At 37.8% G+C, this 6,713-nt stretch overlaps 1 protein-coding gene across 2 annotated transcripts in view; it reads right to left on the reverse strand.

Annotated features, from left to right (window-relative positions):
- LOC121314470 (ankyrin repeat domain-containing protein 12-like) overlaps positions 1–4,017 on the reverse strand; it is an 81,032-nt gene extending 77,015 nt beyond the window's left edge. For both annotated transcript variants that reach the window (XM_041247782.1, XM_041247780.1), the window contains exon 1: positions 3,601–4,017. The gene's annotated coding sequence lies outside the window, so the exon portion shown is untranslated. The remainder of the gene's footprint in view (positions 1–3,600) is intronic.
- Between the last annotated feature and the right edge of the window lie 2,696 nt (positions 4,018–6,713).

Genomic DNA, 6,713 nt, shown 5'->3' on the forward strand with positions numbered 1-6,713 from the left:
CAGATGGCTGAGATGCCCCTGGTTTGCTCTTCTCTCCGACATGTTGTCGGATCAGCTGTGGCAGCTCCCGCTAAGTAAGGACCTCCTGAGCCAAGCGGAGGGGCTATTACGGCACCCAAACCCAGCCCAGCTCCAACTTTGGGTCTGGCCGTCGAACAGAGCCGTCTATTTAGACGAGGTCTGCCAGATGCAGTAGTAGAGATACTACAGTCTGCTAGGGCACCGAGAACTACAGCACAGAACTCATATAAATGGAAAGTTTTCCAAGACTGGTGCCTTGCCGAAAGACACGTTCCTGTGACTTGCCCTATTGAGATGATATTAACCTTCTTGCCTCACTTGTCTGACGCAGGAAAATCAGCGTCCACTTTGAAAGTATACCTGGCAACAATATCAGTGTGCCACGACAAAATTGACTCTGTGTCCCCTGGAGCACATTTCCTGGCAGTGCAGTTTCTTAAAGGGGCTCGGATGCTTCGTCCTCCCACGGAAAGTATGGTCCCCAAGTGGGATCTAGAACTGGTACTGCGGGCCCTTATGGGTCCACCATTTGAGCCCATGGCATCAGCAGAACTGTGCCCTGTTTCACTGAAAGTGGCATTTTTAATAGCCATTACATCAGCCAGACGAGTAAGTGAGCTTCATGTGCTGTCCATCGATGACACATGTATGGCTTTCACTGGAAGTGACTCGCGGGTAACATTAAGAACAAATCCATTCTTTTTGCCAAAGGTGGTATCCTCATTCCATATTAACCAATCAATGGTTTTGGAAACTTTCAGACCTCCCCCGCATGAGTCAGAGGAGGACCGTAAAACACATGCTATGCCCAGTTTGGGCTCTGCGCTGTTATTTGGATAGGACGGCGTCCTGGAGACAGTCCAACCAGCTGTTTGTCTGCTATGGGTCCCGCTCTAGAGGTCAGGCCCTATCGAAGCAACGGCTAGCGCACTGGGTGACAGATGTGATACGCTTGGCGTATGACAGACGGACTCCCTGTTACCGGGGGAGATAAAGGTCCATTCTACCAGGGGCCAGGCAACTTCGTGGGCTTTCCTTCCTGGCGCCTCCTTAGATGAGTTATGCAATGCCGCTACATGGACAGGTAGTCAGACATTTGTGCGTTTTTACCGCCTTGATGTGACAAACCGAACAAGACCCTCTCTGGGCTCTCGAGTTTTGCAGACGGAATGTCCTTAGGTGTGATGTGGGCTCTGATGCTATTGCCGTGGGGCAGTACTGTCGGTAATCTGGAACCACGACAGCTTTGGTACAGCTTTCCCATTCGGTAATGGTTGTCAGTTGAATTGAAAGGGAATGCTAGGTTATTACCATAACCCTGGTTTCCTGAAAAGAGAATGACAACCATTACACTTTGCGGTCCCCCAGCTGACCTGTTTTCTAAAGAAAATGGCGATATGCTATTGTAAGGACGTCCCTCTTCAACAGGAGGTGGGCAGGACTTCCCCCTCACAGCTGGACCCTGATAGGGCAGGTTTTGTATATTTGCTCAGAGATTGACGGTCAGACAGGCTCTTCCCATTCGGTAATGGTTGTCATTCTTTTTCAGGGAACCAGGGTTATGGTACTAACCTAACGATATGTGTTTATAGCGCATCATAGCACCGCCCCTGCCGCATTATTTAGCAATGTCTTACACTCGCACGCTCGCCCGCCAGCTAAAACAAAACAATACTTTCCTGTGTTTCCCTTTTTAAAAAGGAGTAAACACAGCGCACTGCTATCGAGACTGAACAGCAACTACAGTGACAACCAAATAGTTCACGACAAATAAACCTATTTGAAATACAGACTTAAAGGAAAACTAGCTCACAAATCTGTTAAGCTGGTTCCATTTCTAATAATTTTACTCTCACAATCACTACAACTAATCATTACTCCCCCCCCCCCCTTTTAAAAAGTAAAAAAAAAAAAAAAAAAAAAAAAATGTAAATATAGGGATCGTATTCTTTACCGTCTAAATGGCAGATCGTCCCGTTTTACGCATATTATATAGATATATATATATATAATATATATATATATATATATATATATATACTATATATATATATATATATTAATAGATATCATGTTATCATCAAGGCGTAGTCAAACATGTTGTGTGTGTGTTATTTTATATATGAAAATACAATTTTCAATTTTTTTTTTTTTTTTTTTTTGCAAAACGATAATGACAAGTTTTAAGAAAAGGCCTTTGTGCCATTAACCAATCTTACAAGGGGTTGAAAAAGATACGCAATAATACGTTATTTTAAAAGGGTTAGCCTCTATGTTTTTTTATTTGTGTATACAATAGGCTACATTTTTCCAGAGAACGAAACTAAAACCACTAAATGAAGGGTCAGTTTGTAACGGTGCATTTTGCTCCGTTATTTTAGGAACTATTAAACTGACATTGGCTTCTAGTGTAGTTACAAAATAACATCAAAGAACTTAAATGAAAAATCAGTGTACGGTGAAAATGTTTTTGTACTTTCTGCAATGGAAACAAACTAAATGCATGCTGACCTAATGATACTAAATATAATATTAAATATTTGGTGTGGCATATATATAATATTTATAAACCACACCGTTTATAATATATATATATATATATATATATATATATATATATATATATATATTATATATATATATATATCATATATATCAACAATAATTTTTAAATAAAGTTGTTTTTCATTGTTTAAAACGGAGTGAACACAAGTAATTTTTCAAGTTGTTTTCATTTTAAAACGGAGTGAACAATATGCGCCACCATCTGTTCACTGGAATAACAGTAGACAACGTTTTGACGGTATGTGTGCTGTAAATACTAACCTATCATCAAACGATATGTATATATGTATTTTTTTTTATTTTTTTATGAGCAATACATACAAATTCCTCATCATTCAGCTTTCTGGCATTTATTTTTATTTCATTGTACTTTCCTAATAACGAAAAAAAAAACATTGTACGGTGCTAGATTTTAAAACGTGCAGTGGTACACACCTCCTTATTTTTTTTACCTACCCTTCGCTCAGTCCAACAATAAAACATTCAGCGACTGTGTAAACGTGGAACATTACTGGCTACAAGCATTTCAGTATAACATTGCTTTATCTTAATTTTGGATCGGGCAATTCTACAGTATATGGGTAGGGCAATACAATGTCAACAGCGTCAAATGAGTAGAAAAAAAAAAGTGCCTTTGTGTTTCAAGCGTACTTATCATGTCTGAGCTGACACTCAGCCGCAGCCTGGCATCCCAACACCGAATATACAAAGCCTGCTCTGTTGTCAGAGACACTGTCACAGTCAGTGTTGGACTCGTACTGCATCTCCATCTTCGGGGTTGTTTTGTATACCATGTGAACTACATCGTACATTTCCTACACAAACACATTATAACCTAAGAAATAATGTTTTGGTGCTCCGCACACTGCAAGATAAAGGTACTTTATTATTATTATTATTATTATTATTATTATTATTATTATTAAAGCCATTCAGATATTCCCACACAACTAATAGCAAGACACATTTTGCACATGAAGGGGTATATCATCAATCCGCTTAATTTTCACTTACCTGTGTGAAGTGATTTGGATCCCGCGTATTCATTTACTGTATGTACACTCATACACCTGTACGCTTTCGTGGCAACAGTGAATATTTAATATTAAAACGAACTCCCAAGCAGTATATCGTTTCCTTCCTGCTTTCAGATGGTTTTAAAAACATTCCCCCTCTGTGTTGTCTCTAACGAAAAAAACATGCGAATATTCAACCACCTCATCTATTGGCTGACACGTTGTCATGTGTTTCAACTACCACGAAGGTCCTAAAAGATTTTTTTTTTAAAAATTGTCTACCTCCAAAACAATGTGCATACGCTTCATCTCTCTAATTATGTCACTTTGAATAAAACGAACGCAAGTTATTGCTTTTGGAAATTGTGGTTTTAGAACGGCAATGTAGTTAGGTTTACATTTCAGTTGGCGAATGAGGTTAAAATAGCAAAGGTTTCGTTTTTCAGACGTGCAAGGGAGGATGGGTGACGCTCGCAACTGAGTCATCCTTTCCGCTTTCCCCTTCTGCAGCGACTGGGACATTCTTGAGACGTGTTGGAGGGGAAAACAAGTGACATCGTGGAGGGCCATGGGAGAAGCAGACCGAAAAGAGGGTACACTGAATGTGATCCTTTGAATGACTTTCTCTTAACGTTATCTTTCGGTTTGCCAGAAATCTTTTTTTGCTGTTGTATAATTCAGTTCTGCGAGTCTTATGGCGCAGTGAGGTTCATGCAAAGTACACAGTGCGCCTGCGTCGAAGTGGGTGTTTTGTTGCAGAGTTGGCGTGAGTCATACACAGGGGAAGGGGGGGTGGGTACTTGCAGGGAATGAATGGAATCGACAACACTTTTAACGGCGGGGGCTTGTTTACACGGCTGTTCACAAAAGTCTGACAGTTATAGTGCTATTATAACGAGGAAACGGGTGAGGGTAATAATATAAGATTACACAAGTTGCATTGCTACAGTAGCGTAGAATTTATTTTTATTATTTCACAGCATTAAAATATCGCTTAACATATGCGGTTCGTATCATTTGCCAAATTACACATGTATTTCACATACTTGTTACCTGTGAAAAACATAATTTAATACCTGATCACATACATAACTTCCATTGAAGACAAAAGGCCACATCTGTCACTCTTTTGTTCAAGGTCATATATAATAAAATTCAAGTGTGCATTATACTGGTTGTATACTGTAGCTCTACCTCTGCATATCACATGGATACTGTATATTTTTAAATATAAGTATTTCTTGTTTAATGTAATAGTGAAACCAACCACAAGTAAAACATTTATATAAGTTATTCCTGTAAATATGTCACAGGCAGGCGTTGCTGTCCAGCAAATTGACTTTGTGTTTAGGAGATTCAAACACACACACACACACACACACACACACACACACACACACACACCACAACAACAACACCACCACCACACAGAGCAAGGAATCCACCTATTAAAGAAATGCTATTTGAAATGTGCTAGTGTTTAGCCCAGGCATGCTAGATATTTATTTTGTGTTTTGGAAAATCATTGCACTTTCCTAGATTATAAATTATCAAAGTTACAACCCTTTTCTATAAAACATATAGAAAGATGTATTTCTAAATGTGTATTTAGAAAAATTATAAAGCCCATACAAAAGATTAGAAACATACAGCTAACAAAATGACACCATTAAATCTTACTTAATATATATTGCCATCACTATGTAAGTCTTATGTCGCCCTAAAAGATTAGACAGATTTATTTTAGACAGATTAATTTTTTTAAATTAATCACTTAAGGATTTTCTAAGCTATCAATCGATTGGCTCGTTATGCATACATAACACCTACACATTAACGAACGAAAGTTCGAACCTTCGACAGTACTAATTTGCATAATTTAATGGTGACCATCACCATAGTAACTAGTTTATATTTGATTGAAAACCCTGTCTTACAAATTATCCATATATATGGTATAAAGCATTCACATGTAGTTTAAAATATGTTACATAGAACAGTAATCATGTTTTTATAATTTAAATAAAAATACGTGTTTATGTAATAACAATAATAATCTTTATTTTTATATAGCACCTTTCATAGTGGACCACTATCACAAAGTGCTTTACGCGAGACTAGGGTGTGTGCACTATACATCAGCTGCAGAGTCACTTACAACAAAATCTCACCCCAAAGACGGAGCATAAGGAGGTTAAGTGACTCAGGGTCACACAATGAGTCAGTGGCTGAGTTCGGATTTGAACTGGGTACCTGCTGGTTACAAGCCTGTTTCTTTAACCACTGGACCACAAAATCTCCTACTTACATGTAATTGATGCTGCTTGCAATACTCATACATATAGTGTTGGATGATAATACAATTTTCTGTTGGCGATTATTGGCTGTAAATAATCACGATAATCATGATTATCGGCTGAATAAATAAAATATATAATATTTCTGGTAGAGTGTCTTGTTATTGCTAACTTGTTTAGAAAAGAAAAGAAGCATCACAAAGAGGTGCTAACTAATTATTTGGTAGTGGATTTTAACACAACTTTTGTTTAACAAATAACCATTACACAAATCAAAAGATCGAATTTTGCATTTGAGTGACATTTAATGTGTAATTTATAGTATTCATACATTGCCAAACGGTTTCTGTTAACAGAAAACAAAGAAAGAAAAAATATCTGACAGTGTGTGAATGCCGCCTGATGAACCTTCAAAGGTTTAGAACTACCTTCAAACTCCTGGCTAGCGAACGAACCTTTGAATACAGCCCTAGAAAAGTTTGATTCAGGATGAGTTAATGTCTAAAATAAACCCCAAGAACTATAACTGCAAGGACATTGCACTTTTTTTTTTTTTTTTTGGTTCCTTGATTACTACACTATACAATTAAAAAAATAAATAAACAAATAAATTAAGAAGAATAACATGCACAATGTTAACACGTCGTGCATCTTAAAGGGAGATCTGGTTTTACATTAGGCTAAATAAACTTTGTTACTTGTTTATTATTATTATGTGTTTATTTAGCAGATGCCTTTATCCAAGGCAACTTACAGCGACTAGGGTATGTGAACCATGCATCAGCTGCAGAGTCACTTACAACATCTCACCGGA

The sequence above is a fragment of the Polyodon spathula genome, chromosome 4 (assembly GCF_017654505.1).
Source record: "Polyodon spathula isolate WHYD16114869_AA chromosome 4, ASM1765450v1, whole genome shotgun sequence".
Classification (NCBI taxonomy): Eukaryota; Metazoa; Chordata; class Actinopteri; order Acipenseriformes; family Polyodontidae; genus Polyodon; species Polyodon spathula.